The sequence below is a fragment of the Trichosurus vulpecula genome, chromosome 8 (genome assembly GCF_011100635.1).
Source record: "Trichosurus vulpecula isolate mTriVul1 chromosome 8, mTriVul1.pri, whole genome shotgun sequence".
NCBI classification, from domain to species: Eukaryota; Metazoa; Chordata; class Mammalia; order Diprotodontia; family Phalangeridae; genus Trichosurus; species Trichosurus vulpecula.
The window spans coordinates 189571629-189590738 of record NC_050580.1 but is presented as its reverse complement, the minus strand read 5'-3'; the positions used below and the strand labels follow the sequence as shown (position 1 = coordinate 189590738).

The 19110-nt window shown below is 37.8% G+C and overlaps 1 protein-coding gene across 2 annotated transcripts in view; it reads right to left on the bottom strand.

Moving 5' to 3' along the window:
- The window catches only part of CDIN1 (CDAN1 interacting nuclease 1), a 264747-nt gene that overhangs the window by 160065 nt on the left and 85572 nt on the right, over window positions 1-19110 (bottom strand). The gene's annotated exons all lie outside the window — the stretch shown is intronic.

The window sequence follows — 19110 nt, the reverse complement described above, 5'->3', positions numbered from 1 at the left end:
CCAATGACTATTACATAAAGCATGTTCAGAATGTGATTTCCTTTTTTAAGCTTTTTGAATGAAGGAAACTTCTAGTACACTCATCATTACCAATTCATTGTTACTATTAATTGAACTAGTTAAGATAAGCCATTTTGCCATTTCACCTTTTGTCCAAAGAACACCATGCCTTAAAAATCAGAAATGATTGCAGACACTCTCACAAACTAGACCTTTTGTTGAACTTTCCAAGTTTCTAATTATGCAAGTTCTAAGTCCTCTTCCCAGAGCTTCAACTCTACATCAAAAGTTCAGAACAAAGGATAATCTGGCCTTTAAGAAATGGCATACGTTTGATTCTATATAAGAGACACGATCCTTTGTGGGTTATATGTTGTGTCTATTGTAGTTATTGTAGTTAATTGTAGCTATTTTAGTTAATTCTTTTGAGACTGTGGTGTTCCATGAGCCATAGCTATTCAAGTACTAGTGCATGTGTATATATATAATTTATATATATATATATATATACACGTCTATGTGTATATATGTATATATGTGTGTATGTATATATACATACATACACACATATATATACATACATATACACACACACACACACATATACATATAAAAAGCCCTTTTTGTTTCAAGAAGATGATGTTTGGAGTCATTAAAAGCACTGTACGGTTTCCCAAAGGCAATCCAGCACATTCTCCTCCTACTCAATTCTAGTCTTACCTTATTGTCTATGTAGGAGTATCTTTTAATTAAAACTTTTCCTTGTGGTTTTTAATTATTTAAAGGCTATGAGGCAGCTAGGTACAATACTTTAAAACAGTATTGGTCATTTAATAAACATACAATCATGAAAACAATTTTTTAATATGTTAAAAAAATTCCACCTCATATTGAGCCAGACTTAACATAAAGCTCTCTTAGAATTAAAAAAAAAAGTTACATTAACTCTTTACACCCACTAGGGTAAGATTATAAATCAATAGACTAGACTCACAATGTAAATGGTAATTTACTAAATGATAGTCTAGTGGATTTAATAATAACCTGGGGGAATAATTATGTACCAACTTTGGGCTTACTTGTAGGATGAATATGCCTTTTTGATATTTAAATTTTATTACTGTCTTTTGTTTTTACATCACAGTCACTTTTGAATATACTCCTCACTTAACCCAGTGTGCCTCCCTAAAGAAAAAACAAAACAAAACAAAAACAACAACAACAAAAAACAAATCAAGATACAGTTATGCAAAATCAATACATAAACTATTTCTGGCAGTGTATGCAACTTTCTACACCCAGTCTCCCACCTTTTCAATAAAAGGAAAGAACTTTATTTCCTCGTCTCTTCACTAGCACTAAGACTGGTCAGTCATTACAATAACACATCTTTCAATTTTATTTTTTTTAATTTAGGTGTTTTGTAGATATCCTGCATGCTGGTTTCTTCTAACTTCATTCAACATCACTACTTTAAGAAGTCTTCCCATGTTTCTGTGAATTCCTCATAATCAGCATTTCTTATGGTCCATTACATTCAAGAACTAGAATTTGTTTAATTATTTCTCAATCAATGGTTGCCAGATTTGTTTCCAGTCCTCCCCAACCACACACACACACACACACACACAGAGTTATATTTGGGACCCTCCTTTTATTTTTAATGTTCTTAGAGTATATGCCCAATAATGGGATCTCTTCTTGATCAAAGGATATGGTAATTTTAGCAGGTTTTTTTTTTAAGATAAATTCTAATTGTTTTTCCAGAACTGTTGGGCTAATTCACAGCTACAGCAATAGCATATTAATGTCCCCATCTTCCTCCACACACAGTCCCTCCAATATTATTTCTATATTTTGTCATATTTGCCAATTTGCTGAGTAAGATGGAACCTCAGAATTGTTTTAATATGAATGGTAATCTCTCTTATGATTGGGAATTTGGTGCAATCTTTCATATGGCTATTAATAGTTTTCAATTCTTTTATGAGAGCTGTTTGTTCCTATCATTTGGCCATTAATGTATTGGGGAATGACTCAGGTTAAATATTTGTGTTAGGTCTCTATGCAAAGATGTTTTTCTACATCAGTGGTTTCTCTTCCTGTCCTAGCTGCATTAATATTGTTAATGAAACAGCTTTTCAACTTCATGCAAATTAAATTCTATTCAAAAAATGTAATTTTTTTAAAAGACTGAAGAAAAATTCCTCATGCATTATAGTCAAAGGCACCTTCTTCCATTTCCCTTCAATTTAAAGATAATGTTATCTTTTATATTGAGGGCATGTAGGTATTTGGAGCTTATTGAGATATATGGTGTAAGATTCTTCTCCAAATCTATATTTTTTGCTGAAATTCTGGGGGAGACTTATATGAAATGATGCAAAGTGAAGAAAACAGAGCCAGGAAAACAACATACATAATTACTATAACAATGGAAATGAAAAGAACCATAAAGCAATTGAAAAGGAATGTTACAAAATTACAAAGAACAAGCTAGACTCCAAAAAAGAGATATGAGAAGGCACCACCCCCATTCCCTTTCAGAAGTAGTGAATCCAATCCACAGGTGTAGAATAATATTACATATAATTATCGGGGTTTTTCTTCCCCAATACATTAATGACTTCTCTCTGCCTTTTTCCTACTTTTTATTAAAAAAATTTTTTTGGTTACACAGGATTGCTCTCTGAAAATGGAGAAAATTGAGATACCTAGGAAAATCTAGGTGATGTAAAAAATAGCAATTTTAAAAATTCGTTTTTAAAAAGACATGGGAAAGGACCCCCTTATTCACCAAGTAATTTATGTTCTTGGGTTTATCAAACACTCTGCTATTGAGTTTATCTTTTATTCTTGCTTAATTATGTACCCGTTTTTTTAAAAAAAGAATGAAATAGCTTAGATCACTACTGATAAAAATTATAATATTAATATTATACTATTTGAACATAATTTTTAGTCTGAAAATTCTTTGGCAGAAAAATATAACCAGGAGTCTGAGAGAACACTGGGTTGGTATTTGGGAAAGTTTAAATTCTTGTCCCATCTTACCAGTTGTGTGACCTTGGGCAGGCAAATTCATTTCTCTAGGCTGAAGAGTAGTAGGTAAAATAAAATAAGATGTTGGTGATTTCTCAAAAGGCTTCCAGCTCTAATGTCCCATAATCCAGTTAATTAAAAAGACTTCTCACTTATTGGCACAGCCAACAATGCTGTTGAAGAGGAAAGTAAGGTTTGTTTGGTTTTTTTTCTTGCTTTTAGAGAAAATTAACTATTGCATGTACAAAAGGTAGGAGGAAGGGAGTTATTCTATTTTTTTTAACTTATAGAATGCTTAATCTTCTTTTGATGTTTGATTTGTGAATCAGGAATCACTTACAATAGTATTAGTAATCCCAACCCATGCATGAGTACAGATGTATGCTCATATCCCAAAGAACTTGAAATGATTTCCTTCACGTAAAACATAACCATGAAAACATTTGCATCATCACTTCATTTGTTATATGCTGGAGAAAGCCAGGGACACTATCTTCACCCAAATCAGACAAGTGACCTCAGTTCTGTGCTTCTGTCACTATATTTTAGGCTATTTGGAAATAACACAATAAGTACTGACTGACACTCCACTACTCACGAGCTTAAAGGGGAGACTTACACTGTTACTCTAAACCACAATTTCTCTGCAATCTATGAGAACATGGTTGTCTCCCTGTTACTTAAACTTCACCAATGGACAGAATTGCTTGCACCCAACAGATGGAAACGGGAAGAAAGAAGACCCCAAAGGCATGGTAGACTGAGGGTTATGGCAAATACAAGTAGTTTCATATGAACTGTTGGTGGAGCTGTGAATTGGTCCAGTCATTCTGGAAAATAATTTGGAAATATGCCCCCAACATTATGAAACTGTGTGTACTCTTTGAGCCAGAAACACTACTATGGCCTATAGCCAAAAGAGATTAAAAAAAAGGAATGGGTCCTATATATATAAAAATATTTAAGCAGTAATTTTTGTAGTGGTAAAGAACTAGTAACTAAAGGGGTGCTCATCAATTGGGGAATGGCTGAACAAATCATGGTATATGAATTTAATGAATACTATTGTGCTCTAAGATATGATGACAGGGACAGTTTCAGAAAAATATGGGAAGACTTGAATGAATAGATGCAGAGTGAAGTGAAAAGACCTAGGAGAACGATTTACATGATAGCAACAACAATGTAAAGACAAATAACTTTGAAAGGTGTTTTAATAACCCAGCTAGCAGCTTCTGTGTGGGTGTAAGATCCACCCCCCCCCCCCAGCCCACAGCCAGCACCCAGGAGGCTGCCAGGATGCCAGGAAAGCACAGGTTCTTTTTATCTGCTTAAACAAGGAAAGCACGGTGTAGGGGTTGACCAGCTTACTTTAATCCAGCATTCAGTTAGCATGCAGACAACATTCATTTAGTTCAGGGGAAAAACGCCAGCATTCAGTTAGCATTCAGTTAGTTCAAGGGAGCATACACACAAGCATCAAGAGACATACTTCAGGGGAAAAAAACAGCACCCTGAGGTTCAGAACATTCATTTAGTTCGGGGGAAAAGAACCAGCACCCCAAACCTCAAAACCAAAATACAAACAAATTACAAATATCAACAGACAGACTCAATACAATTCATAGTTACCAACATCTGGGCTTGGCCCGAGAGCAAGGGCTGGCCCAGAGTCATGCTCCCCACCGCTGCCGCACCAACCGGAAAAGGAAAGAGGGCTCTTCAAGCTGTCCTCTCCCCTCTTATAGAGTTTTTGACATCATCAAGCGCTGCCTGAATGACCAGGGCCGATTGGTTCTTGAGTTGGCCCCTCCCCCTAGCGTAGACTAGGTTAACACCCAATAGGGCATGGCTCTGGAGTTAACACCTCCCCTCAGCCAGCCCCATGACTCATCACACAGGAAGTTCTCTGCTTCCTGGCATGGTGTCTGGGCTTCCTGCCCCAGAAGAGCAAGCCCCAGCACCCAGCAAGGCTCAATGAGGTAAGCTGAGTCACTCAAAGAAAACAGTAGTCTTGGGCAGGGTCTGGCTTTAACAAGAGAGCATAGTGTTTTGGGGTGCTGGGTTGGTTGAATGTTTCCCTGTTTTTGGACTGCTCTTTGTACTTGAGGTGGCTATGGTTCTGTGGAGCCTCAGGAGCAAGGAAAATAGGTGGGTGGAAGTGCTGGGTGAGGTTTCCCAGGGGCCCAGAGCAGGAGATAATCCCTTCCTCCCAGGGCTTAAGCTGATAAGCCTGGCCCTGGAGGACTGTGCTGAAAGGGCCAATGTCCTGAGATTATATTGTACATGGAGTTTTGAAACAGGAGCAAAAGGGTCTTGCTTCATTGATAGAATAAAGTTGGGAGCTAAGGTATGGGTAAAACAGAAGCCAAATGAAGTCATACTCGGAGGGAAGGTGGCCTTGTGTGATTAACAGAGGAAAGCTTGTACATCTGGGGAAAGGCTGGGAGGACAATCCTAGTCTCCATCTAGGGTGGGATCCTCTTGGCTTTCTCATCATGTTCCTTTTGAAATGAAACATTTCCCACCTGAGTTTGGCTCCAATATTGGATCTCTGCATAACTGAAATCTCAACCAAACTGGAGATGATTTTATTTGAAGGATAATAGCCCATACTTGCCTACTCTTTTTGTTCTTTGTTTTGGCTTTGTTGCTAGTTCTGTCTCTTTTAGGCTTAAGTACCCTGCACTTTCGGTGACTGCCTAAGCACGTAGCATTCTTGGAATTCCTGCCAGCTTGCTAAAAGAACTGACCTCTGGAATGGGACTCTTTTGGGCAGGCACAGCTCTACGTCCAATTTCAGCATGAAGAAGCTATGGAAAATGAGACCTTCACCCCTTACCCCAAGATTTTGAGCCCCAATTGTTCAGGGTGGGGAATGATGATAGTGTTCTGTGTACTTATTTTGTGTTATCCTTGCTATATTGTTTTATTGTTATGATATTATTGATCCTATGTAATGGATACAAAGATCTAGGGGTGGACATTTGAATTATTAATAATTATTTAGGGGATGATTGACTGAAGAGGTTATCTTGCTGGGACCTAGCGGTGGATCACATTTGAATCATAAACCAATATTTGGGAATGTCACTGAATGATATGTTTTGCTTTATTGTGAATGATATGTTTTAGTTTCCCTCGTAATTGGATCATAATGTGTACTCTAGGATACATAATCTAGTCAGATATGTATCCTAGAGCACAAGGGGTGGAGAGTAACCAGAATGGCCTTTGTTTTCTTTGGGTGGCTCAGTTTACCTCATTGGGTCTTGCTGGGTCTGCTGCTCCTCTTCTGGGACAGGAAGCCCAGACACCATGCCAGGAAGCAGAGAACTTCCTGTGTGATGAGTCATGAGGCTGGCTGAGGGGAGGTGTTGACTCCAGAGCCATGCCCTATTGGGTGTTAACCTAGTCTACGCTAGGGGGAGGGGCCAATTCAAGAACCAATCGGCCCTGGTCATTCAGGCGGCACTTGATGATGTCAAAAACTCTATAAGAGGGGAGAGGACAGCTTGAAGAGCCCTCTTTCCTTTTCCGGTTGGCGTGGCAGCAGTGGGGAGTGTGACTCTGGGCAAGTCCTTGCTCTCAGGCCGAGCCCAGATGTTGGTAACTATGAATTGTATTGAGTCTGTCTGTTGATATTTGTAATTTGTTTGTATTTTGGTTTTGAGGTTTGGGGTGCTGGTTCTTTTCCCCCGAACTAAATGAATGTTCTGAACCTCAGGGTGTGGTTTTTTCCCCTGAATTATATCTCTTGATGCTTGTGTGTATGCTCCCCTGAACTAACTGAATGCTAACTGAATGCTGGCGTTTTTCCCCTGAACTAAATGAATGTTGTCTGTATGCTAACTGAATGCTGGATTAAAGTAAGCTGGTCAACCCCTTCACCGTGCTTTCCTTGTTTAAGCAGATAAAAAGAACCTGTGCTTTCCCGGCATCCCGGCAGCCTCTTGGGTCCCGGCAGCCTCCTGGGTGCTGGCTGTGGGGGGGATCTTACGCCCCCACAGGAGCTGCTAGCTGAGTTATTAAAACAAAAGGCTGAAGAACTCTGATCACAGCAAGGACAAACCATAAGTCCAGAGACAATGAAGTGATGGACTCCTCAGGGTAAAGAATGAGACACATAATTTTTGCACATGGTCAATGTGGGAATTCATTTTGTTTGACAATTCATATTTGACACAAAGATTCTGTTTTCTTTTTCCTAATGTGGAGAAATGAGATGAAGTTAACAAATATCTTTATTAACTGAAAGAACTTCATTTTTTAAAAAATAGTTTACAGACTTAAAAAAAAATTTTTCTCTGAAATTTTTGTTATAAAAGAAGGAGCACTTGGGGAAGGGATATATTCAGAAATGCATGTAATATAAAAACAAACACCATGCATAATTTAAAAAATAAAAAGCCCTGAAATTTAATATATAAATAGAAATAAGAAAGTAGTTCATAGAACCCTAGGTCCAGCAGAGAGTTTAAGTGATTTGTCCAAAGTCACACAGGTAAATGGCTGAACCAGGAATCAAGGCCAGGGTCCTCAATTTCTGACCCAGCATTCTTTCCTCTGTAACATGCTGCACCAAGCATCTCCTTAAGGTGGTAAATTTGGTCTGACCATAGGCTTCTGTCACTGCTTCCACTTAGCCTGACCCCCAGAGGTTGGTAAAATTGGCAAAAAACACAAGGCCAGATTATTATCTCATAGATAGACTGAACACTCTGTTGATCTCTGCCCATCTCTGTTTCATTCTTCTCAGGACAAGAGATCTGTGCTTTTGGCACATGACACCAGATCACAGCTGTGTTGAAGCCTATCAGTAAAACCCAAACAAAACAAATGGCCAGATGTGAGACCACTAAAAAGCACATTCACATCAATAAGAATAAACAGTGTTTAGAAACTTATATCCATGTGCTGCTAAAAAGCAAAGTCACACATCACACAAAGTTAAACAAATTCCTTCAGGGATATAAAAATCTGACCAGAATCTTCCACATAATAAATTCTTTTCAAACTTTCGTGTGTTAAACACATAGTCCCTATATGAGATATATTAAGGCTAAGCAGCAACATCTCAGATTAAATCCTTTTTTAGGGAGGATTACTGAAATTACTGAAAGACAACCACAGTGTAGTAGTTAGAAAGCCATGTTCAAAGCCAGGAAGACCTAGATTCATCTTACCCCTAATAGGTACTTGCTATGCAAATCACTTAACCTCTCAGTGCTTTAGAAAAATGGCTAAGATTCTCAGTTGCAGAGAAGGTGCCAATCTGCACTGGTAGAAGGAATTCTTCATCTGGAAGTCTCCGATACCTATAAAATCACAGATCTAGTTCCTGTCCCTATTAAAGTTACTGAAACAAAATGTGTTTATTTAGGAGACATCACATGAAGCACCGGCTTCATGTGATAAGAAATCCAGATGCCATTCATCTGAATGTTGGTCAACCACAGGGACTAACCATACTCACTTTACAATATCAACTACAAAATTAAAAAAAAATGATATCAGAGATGAATAGCTTTAATTTTTGGAAGAATGCAATCAACAACTTAAGCATCCTCTAAGTGTCAATTCTATCCAAGGCAAAGATCTTTTGATTGAGGTCTGTCTTAATATGAGAGTCGCAATGTCACAATCTGGACTTCATTTCCATACAAAATGCACAGCTTGTCACATGAGAAGAAAATTCAATTCAGTTATTAACTTTCTATGGAAAAAGATGAGCATTCTTCTTTTTCCGCACTATTATAATACATAGCTAAGAAAAACTCCTTCTCTGAAAAAGGAGGGGAAGTCATGAACAATTTTAATCCTCAGTGTGCATTTCACTGAAGTGTATAAACATGCTGTGCTTCTTGGAATAATATTGCTATTAAGCATGGGCTTAATCCAAATGCCATGGAGAATATATACCACTATACTGAAGTAAGTATATAGTTGAAGTATTAGAGATCAGCATGACATAGAAAGAGTGCTGGGTTTGCAATCACTATGACATAGGTTTAAATTTTTCTTCTGACACTGTGATCTAAGGTCACTCCACATGCCTCAAACAACTCTGTAGGATTCATCTACTAAAGTACAGAAGCAGTTAGCTGGCATAGTGGATAGAGTGCTGGGCCTTGAGTGAGGAAGACCTGAGTTCAAATCCAGCCTCAGACACTTACTAATTATATGACCCTGGGAAAGTCACTTAACCTTCATGTGCCTCAATTTCTTTTTTTTATAATTAAGAATTTTTATTTTTAGTTTACAACACTCAGTTCCACATAACTTTGAGTTCCAGATTTTCTTTGCCCCCCTCCCTCCTTCCCTCCCCAAGACGGCATGGAATCTGATATATCTTCTACATATAACTTCACATTGAACTTATTTACACAATAGTCAAGTTGTAAAGGAGAATTACGACCAATGGAATGAATCATGAGAAAGAAGAAACAAAACCAAAAAAAAAAAAAAAAAAAACAAAGACAAAAACAAAAGAGAAAAAAAAGGGGGAAAAAAAAAGGTGAGCATAAAGTGTGCCTCAATCTGCATTCAGACTCCATAGTTCTTTCCCTGGATGTAGATAGCTCTCTCCATCATGAGTCCTTTGGAGTTGTCTTTGAACCTTGTATTGCTGAGAAGAACCAAGTCTATCAAGGTTAGTCATCACAGAATCCATGTCTGTGGTTGTGTATAATGTTCTCCTAGTTCTGCACCCCTCTCTCAGCATTATATTGTGTAGGTTTTTCCAGGTTATTATGAAGTCCATATCATCCCCATTTCTTATAGCACAGTAGTATTCCATTACCTTCATATACGACAACTTGTTCAGCCATTCCCCAATTGATGGGCATCCCCTTGATTTCCAATTCTTTGCTACTACAAAAAAAGTCACTATAAATATTTTTGTACATATGGGTCCTTTTCCCACTTGTGTGATCTCTTTGGGATACAACCCTAGAAAAGGTATTGCTGGGTCAAAGGATATGAACACTTTTGTAGCCTTTTGGGCATAGTTCCGAATTGCTCTCCAAAATGGCTGGATCAGTGTGCCTCAATTTCTTGATCTGAAAAATGAGAATAATAAGAGCATCATAGGATGTTGTGAGGACCAAGTATTTGTAAAGTGTCTGGCACATAGTAAGTAGATACTTAATAAATAGTTGCTATCTTCTGTTCCCTTAATAGCCTGGCTATCTTCTGTGCTTGTGGAAAGAAATCTTACCCAGAGCTCCCAAGCTGGTAAAGTCATGGATCTTTCCTGTATGCATGATAGATAACTAAATCACAGACATAAAGGAAAACTTTTGGAAGAGATCTTAGACATTATCTTGTCCAACTCCCCTACTTGATACATGAATACTTTCTAAAATATCCTCCATGAGTGGTTATCCAGGCAATACTTAAGTAGATTCTGGCACATGTGATTGTCCCATAAGACAGCCCACTCAACTTCAGAACTGTTAGAAAGTTCTTCCTTTTTATCTACTTCCCTGTAATTCACTCAATGGTGTCACAAAAAATAAGTCTAATCTCTCTGATGTTTTAGCCCTCCAAATATTTTGTTACTGTACTATGGGTCTCCTAAACCTCCTATACTCTAGGGAAAAGATCCCTAATTCGATCAATGTGGCATAGTTTCATAGCCCCTCACTATCATGTTTTCCTTCCTTTGATAGCCTGCTTGTCAATACCCTGATTAAATATGTAGTGACAATCTTGTTTCCCCCAAAAAACTCCTCCTAGGAGGTTCCAGGATAAGGATCCATCTTGGAAGATGGAGAAGGAACTGAGAAGGATCCATAGTGCAAGCTGATACCATTCTAGTTTGGAGGAAAGGATTTGGTGGCAGCCAGTAGAGATAAGGACTGTTATATTAACCAGTCAGGATCAGTAAATAGGAAGATAATCAAGACCATTAATTATGGAGTTCTGACCTCTGGTTCTTCTGAATTCTCTTCAGCTGAAGAGCTTCCATTGCCATTGCCCTCATTGTTCTCAAGGAAAACTCTTAAGCAATGGCAGATTGTGGAAAGAACTGTATATAACATGACAGGTATGATTTGGCCAGTGAAAAAAGAGTAAGATTATTATTTTCCTTGTTATAAATACAATACTTCTATTAATGTAACCCAAGATTGTTTTGTCCTTTTTTTTGAGCAGCCATACACTGATTGTTGACTAAGTAAGAGATAAGAGAAAAAAGGCTTTGACTTGTTAGAAGGAGGGAGTAGGATGGGGCAGGGAAACCATGGTTAGTGGTCTTTCTAGCCATCCTCAACTAACCCACCCTTTGAACCCATTCCTAGAAGAAAAAAGCAAGATAGGGAACCTTAAAAGCAGTTTCCTTACCACCATTTCACTCCACCCCTTTTCTGTCTGAGGATTTTAAAGTTGACAGGGTGAGGTGGGGTGCCTCAGTCAGCAACCTATAATGAGACTAATAATTAAAATCAGTTTGTGACTATAAGGCATTGGAGAGTTGAGCTGTGAAATTCAGAGGATATAGTGAAGGAAGGAATATCGCAAAGAATTCAAAGAACACTTCAAGGACCAGATGTGATCTTAGCCTAAGCTCATCGCTTATTTTCTGTCAGTAGTTTGGTTGAGAAGAGATCTTGCGTGCCATTGGCTGACAGAGCAAACTGATGAGCTTCATAGTCACTGGCCAAGATGGTTGATTGAGAAGAACTGTAGGCAATTTACCCAGGGGAAAGACTTGCACAGCACTCACCTTTTACCCCCTCTACCCAAGTGGATGGAAGAAAGAGAAGCAAGTAGCTCTGAAGACAGAACCTTGGCTAAATATTATAGCTAAAGTTCTCAGTAGAAGGCCGAAAACACTGTAGCCATCTTTGGTTTTACTAACCACACTATCTGTAGTTGAAGTTGGACACAATTAACAGGTGACCCTGAAGACTACTAGATAGCTGAAATTAAGACAAGGTGCCCAGGAGGAAGCAGCAGAGAAATCTATTTTTTGTTGTTGTTGTTACAATATGTTTTCCCCAATTACATGTAAGACAATTTTTTGGATTCATTTAAAAAAATTTTTGCATTCCAAATTTTTTACCTCTCCCTCCCCTCACCCTCCCTGAGCTGGTAAGTAATTTGATAGAGGTTATTTATATTTAATCATGCAAAACATATTTCCATTGTTAGTCATGTTGTGAAGGAAGAAACAGATCAATAGAAAAAAAGAAAAAAAAGTGGAAAAACAATATGCATAAATCTGCATTCAGACTATCAGCTTTTTCTCTGGAGGCAGATAGCAGTTTTCATCATGAGTCCTTTGGAACTGTCTTAGATCATCGTATTCCTGAGAATAGCTAAGTCATTCACAGTTGATCACCATACAATATTGCTTTTACTTTTTACAGTCCTCTCCTGTTTCTGCTCACTTCACTTTGCATTAGTTTGGGTAAATCTTTCCAGGTTTTCCTGAAATCATCCTGATCATTATTTCTTAGAGCACAGTAGTATTACACTATAATTGTATACCACAATTTGTTCAGCCATTCCTCAGTTAATGGGCATCCCCTCAATTTCCAATTCTTTGCCACCACAGAAAGAGCTGCCATAAATATTTTTGTGCAAATAGGCCCTTTTCCCCCTTTTAAAAAAATCTCTTTGGGATACAGACCTAATAATGGCATTTTGGGGTCAAAGAGTGTTTTATAACCCTTTGGGCATAATTCCAAATTGCTCTCCGGAACGGATGAATCAGTTCACAATTCCACCAACTCTGCATTAGTGAGCATACTACTGAGGGCATAATCATAATTGATTCTGCCGGGTAGGCAAAGTCACTTCAATATCACCAGAAGGCAGCAGCACCGCAGCATTAGAAGCATGAGCTAACCCCCCCCCCACACACATATATGTCTTAGTTACACGTGTGTCCCATGCTTGTGTGCCTCAAAGGATCTCTATGCCTGGCTATTCTTTCCATTGAAGAGATATGAATTTGTGGGTGGGGTCAAGGTTTATAGCTGGGAGGGGGTGTCCTGTTATTTTTATTAGTATGTTATATCAGTAAATGTATTGGCTTTGAACTGAGAGTATCCTCTAGCTCAGCACTTCTTAAACTGTGGGTAGCGTAGTGCCCCCAGCTTAAGAAATGCTGAAGGGGTCATGAGTCGAAAAAGTTTAAGAAGCCCTGCTCTAGCTGACTAGTAAGTAAATAGATAAATATAGATATAGATACACACATACATATACACACACACATACATATGTACATATACATACATACACATACACATACACATACATATATGGAGGGGTATGAGAGGTATGATTTGGAAAGGATTTTGACCGACATTGTACCTAGAGGCTAGGGTAGTTTTCTGGGTGATGCTGAGTAAAGGAGGTTCTGAGTTTTATAATCCATATTGGGGATAAGAGTAAAAGGAATAAAGAAAAATTGAGAAGGGAATGGACATTTTCAGTTGAGGGTTTAAGGAAAGCTATAAATGATGATGATCCTATGATCCTAGGAGGAAGATAAGAATTCTGAAAAATGGATATGAAGTTCATTCCATGCAGAAGGGAGTGGCCTATGGGAATGTAGATGTAGGAGACAGTCTATTAAGTTTAAATAATAGCTACAAGTACAGTTGGGTTGGAACAGAATATATTGGGGGAATAATGTAGAACAGGACTAAAATAAGTTTAGAAACAATTTGAGGAAAACCTCAAATGCCATTTGTATTTGATCTTAAAGGCAAGCGGGAATTATGAATGGAGTATGACATGGACAGGCCTAAACCTTTGGAGAATTATTTTGTCAGACCTGTGAAGGATGGGTTACCTCATGAGGGTTCTAACTGGTTTTCTTGACTCATCTGCCCTTTCTCCACTCAGGAGGTGAGGTCGTATTCCTAAATCACAGGCAAGACCAAGTGATTCCCTGCTCAATTTGATGCTAAAAGTGATCAGAGTTCACTATCATCTTTAGAACCAGATACAAATCCTACTATTTTAACACTGAAAACCCTTTACAATCTACGCTTCCAGCCTCATTGTATATTACTCATTTTCACTGACTCTTTGGTCCAGACAAATTGATCTTTTTGCTGTCGCTCACTTATTACACTCCATTTCCCAACTCCATGTCTCTTCAGAGGCTGACCCCCTTGCCTGGAATGCACTCAACCCACTAGAAAGAATCCTTAATAGCCTTCAGAGCTCAGCTCAGATGCTACTTCCTATGTCGTTATTCCTGATCCTGTAGCTCTTTGTCTCTAACCTCTGTGCCTTGTATTTGCTTTGGATCCATCTTGAATATATTTAGTTATATATACTTGTATATACCCATAGACTGCCACTCCCATATAATGTAAGCTTCTTGAGGGCAGGGACTATTTCATTTTTGCCTTTGTAGCCCCAGTGTGCAATGCTTGGCACATAGTAGGTTGCTGATGTTTTTGTCGTTGTTGAACTGGAAAGGGGAGAAACTGGAGCATAGACCAAGTAGGAGGCTATCGTATAAAAGGAAGACAGGTTAAATTGTCATTACCTCTTCTTAGTAAACTCTTATAATTACTGTTTCTCCTACGTTAGGGTGTGTGTGTGTGTGTGTGTGTGTGTTGGATTCCTTTGGCAGTCAGGTGTAGTCTATGGAGCCTTTCAAAAAATAGTGTTGTTTTTTTCAAATTATAATGGAAAGAATTTTAAATTTCAAATAGAAGCAAATGAAAATAAAAGTGTAATTACCCCCCAAGTTTATAAATACTCATGAAACATTATTTTGATAATCCATTCTAGAAATTATTTTCAGCATTTATTGACACAGTTACAAATCTATAGCGTATGGAAAACACTCCATACCACTTTTCCAATATGTGAACAACATTGTCCATCTTCAGTTTTACTGTTCTCTATAGTTTTCCAAGACATATTAAGCAAAATCATCTGCTAGCTTTTTCATGACCCCAGGAAATGATTTATCCAAGCTTCAATTTATTTAGAGATGCTAGGTGCTCTCTTACCATCTGCATACCTCTCTTGGGATTCAAATCCCTCTTAATCATATTTGTTGTAGCCTTTCAATTCCTGATCTCTTTCTCCGTGACAGGAAAAAAATGGAAGCAAAATAAGAGCTGACTTTTTCTGCTTTTTCTCTGTTTCCTGTTAACACTATATCATCTACTTCAATCAGAGGGTTATCTTTTCCTTTGAGGTTAACAGTTCTGTTTTACTTATCTTGCATTTCCCCCAAGGGTCTATCACAATATCTCTTCACAAGACGGTTTCTTTAAAAGTTTGTGTTGAATTATATTACACTAAAAACAAATAAGCAAACAAACAAACCCGTTCTAAGGTCCTGAACATTTTACAAATGTCAAAGCACATTTTGGCCTCTACTCTTCCAGCTTGTGTTCTTAGAAGTCATGTCACCATTGTACCCTTACTTGGTTATATAGCTCAATTTCATTTTTCGTATGTGTAATTTTACATCAAACTTCATTGGAGAGTTCCCTGTATAGTCACAATAGTTTCTCTTTAGTTTTTTAATTTTCAATCATATTGTCAAAATTTCATTTTGAAACCTCCTCTTCCCCTTGAGCTACATTGTATTCCCTTTAAGCTTCTCCATGTGTCTTTATCAATGTTTTCTCTGAATATCTTGAAAGCTATTTCTTCCTGGAATCTAAATCCCTCCCCCCACTTTTAGCTACCATTAAATCTTACTTGATTTAGTCAATGAGGTTTAGTGCAAAAAGCATTGCAGTTAGTCAAAAGATTGGAGTTCAACTCTCAGCTCCACCATTAACTAAACATGGCACTGTGCAATAGTCACTTAAAATTCATGAGCCTTGGTTTCCTCATTTGTAATATGTGTGCTGACTCATTTCAACACATTTTTAAAGATCTGATTAGATATCATTTTTGAAGTTTTGGGGAAAGTATAAATAACTATATAAATATCATCAGTATTGCTATAGCTAAATCAATCAACAAGCACCTTTTATGTTTCAGGCACTTTGTTAGATACTGAAGATAAATTCAAAACAGTCTATCTCTAAAGGATTTTACATTCCATATCTAGGCATATATACAACATAGAGAAAATGGATACAAGATAACCTTGGTGAGAGCGAGACCAGCCATTGGAGGACCCTGGAAAGGTCTCATATAAAAAGTGATGCTTGCACTAAATCTCAAAGGAAAACAAGAGATTCCAAGAAGTAGATATGGAGTGCATTATAGGCATTGAGGTCATCTACTGTATGTGAGAAACAGCAAAAAGTCCAGTTTTTCTGAACCTCTGGGGCTTGAAGGAGTCATATACAAAAAGACAGGAAAGACAATATGGTTCCAGGTTGTATAGGGCTTTAAATGCTAAACAGAAGTGTTTATATTTGATTATTGAGGCAAGAGGAAACCACTGCACTTCAGCAAAATTACTCTGGCAATTGCATAGACAATTTATTAGAGTGGAAAGAGATTTGCATCAGGGAGATTAATTAAAAACTTACTAGAATAATCCAGGTGAGAGGTGATAAAGGCCTGAACTGGGGTTGTGGCTGTCTAAGTGAAACAAGGGGAAAGACAAAAGAGACATTGAGGAAGAAATGTCAAGATTTGGCAACTAACTGAGATTATGAGTTATGTGCGATGAGTGAGAGTTAAAAGTTCAAAATGACACTGAGGTAGCAACCCTGACTGACTGGAAGACTGTAAGGCCCTCAAAAGAAGATACTGATTACTTCAATATCTAACTCAAATGATATCACTACCAGGATATTTTCCCCAATCCCCACCCCAGTCAGTAATGACCTTCATCCTTAAACTTCACATAGCATTTTATTTTATAATTCCCTAATACCCCTCATCAGGTATAATGTTAGTTATAGCTGTATGTGTAGGCATTTTACTTCCTTACTAGATTGTAAGCTCCTTGTGGGCAAGGAGCTATATCAATTTAAATGTTGCATCTGCACAGACCTTTGAACATAGTAGGTCCTTAACAAATATGTATTTTATTACTTTCTTAAGTTCTTCCTTATTGATATTGGTCCAGTAAATTTTCAATCAATTACACCAATGGGAGCCATCTTTCCTAATGGCTGTAATTTTCTCCATGGTCCTTCGGAAGGTCAACTCACCCTACATTCTCTTCTAGGAACCATCTATATTCTTAACTTACCATGTCCCAAAAAAGATTTGTCTCTCTTAGGTTTTCTAACTTTATGAACAATAATTAATCCTCATGATATTCTTATGAAAATATTTAACAGTATGATGGACCCATTCATTTTCAGTTCTAGACTTAGGTCTTGTCCCATCTTTGCAAAATTTATTAGCCACATTATCTAAGCTACTGCCCCTAGTGGAGGAAAATGAGAATACCTCATGCATATTTCATGCAAATTTCTGTTATCAGAAATTTTAGTTGTCAAAAGCTGGAGAATTATGGATACTTTAAAACAGTGAAACCCATGGAAAAAGGGTGCTATTCTAGTCTTAAAGATCCAAGCTATTAATAGTGAAAATCAGGATTCAAATTCAGGCTTATTTGGTCTTCAGTCTGAAGTTGAGTTATTTCTTTTCTATTCCCGTAGTGACTTGTGCCTGTCATCTACATTTACATTATATTTTGTATTATACTTACTTGGGGGTGGCTAGGTGGCACAGTGGATAGAGTGCTGAGCCTGGAGTCAAGAAGACACGAGTTCAAATCCAGCATCAGACACTTATTTGCTATGTGAGCCTGGGCAAGTCACTTAACCCTGTTTGCCTCAGAAGGAAATGGCAAACCACTCTAGTATTTTGGCCAAAAAGAAAACCAAACCAAAAAGAGTCATAAAGAATCTGACATGACTGAAATGACTAAACAACAAACAGTATGGCCACATCTTATTCTCCCAACTTGATCAGCTCCTTGAAGGTAGCATTCTTTCATAGGATGATAGCAATGGAAGGGCCTTGAGCCATTAAGTCCAACCTTCCCTTTTGACAGATGAAAAAACTGAGGTCCAGAAAGGCTAAGTGACTTGCCCTGGGCCACACAGCTAATAAGTGTCTGAGGCAAGATTTGAACCTAGGTCTTCCTTCCTCTGCATCTAGATCTCTAGCCCTGACAACATCCTGCCTCATATTCATCTTTGTGCCTTCTCCAACCAGTACCTCACACGTAGAAGATGCTCAAAAAAGTTTGTTAAAAATTGGTGAATTAAACTGAATTTTCTAAAATGTGCTTGCTGTAGCTAAGACACATGCTGTTAAACTAGTCAAACCTCTTTAATGTAGTTCAATGGTTTTAAATGGATGTTTGGATATGTACCTTTAGAGAAATGGCACTGAGTATAATATTTACTTTGCTCATTAGCAATCAAAATACTGTAGGCAAGATCCTATGCTGGGAATAAAGATTGGCTGGCATGATACATCTCAATCATTAGGATTGATGGCATGATAGAGGGGATCTGTTCATCACCCGCTATCTACCAGTTTTGTAAGTTAACTTGAAAACATGCTTCCTCTGAAGTGTTTTCCCACCATTTTCCTTGTCCAGGAGGTTATTCACTTCACAGTGCATAATCACCTGGACAAATCTGTTTTACATTCCCATGCTGCTTCTAGGAAACAAAGAAAAGAGGCCCAATGTGGACAAGCTTTGTTTTGCAGTGTCTAGGGGGAAAGAAACCCAAATGATTTTATCAATAACTTAACAAAGAGGACTGGGCTTTTTAAATCACGGACTTCATAAAAAAATTTTTTTCGACATTTTTTCCAGAGACACAACTCAGGTCCCTTTACATACTAATTCACATAGACAGCTGCATACTTCATGATGTAAACAATACTACAATGAATGTATGATGTGGCCCTAAAAAACTGAATATTAGAATAGGTATTACTGAAGCAGTATGGTTTGGATGTCCCACTGCTATTAGCTATGGCTTTTTACAGAAGAAAAACAATTTAAAACTGTGCATTGATCTAGGAAAAGTAATAGTACATATGCAGTACTCTCTATTCCCAACGGAACGCTATGGTTCCCCCTCCCACCTTTCTAATTTTAAAAGGAAAAAATTAAAAATACAAACCAAGACTGACTGAGAC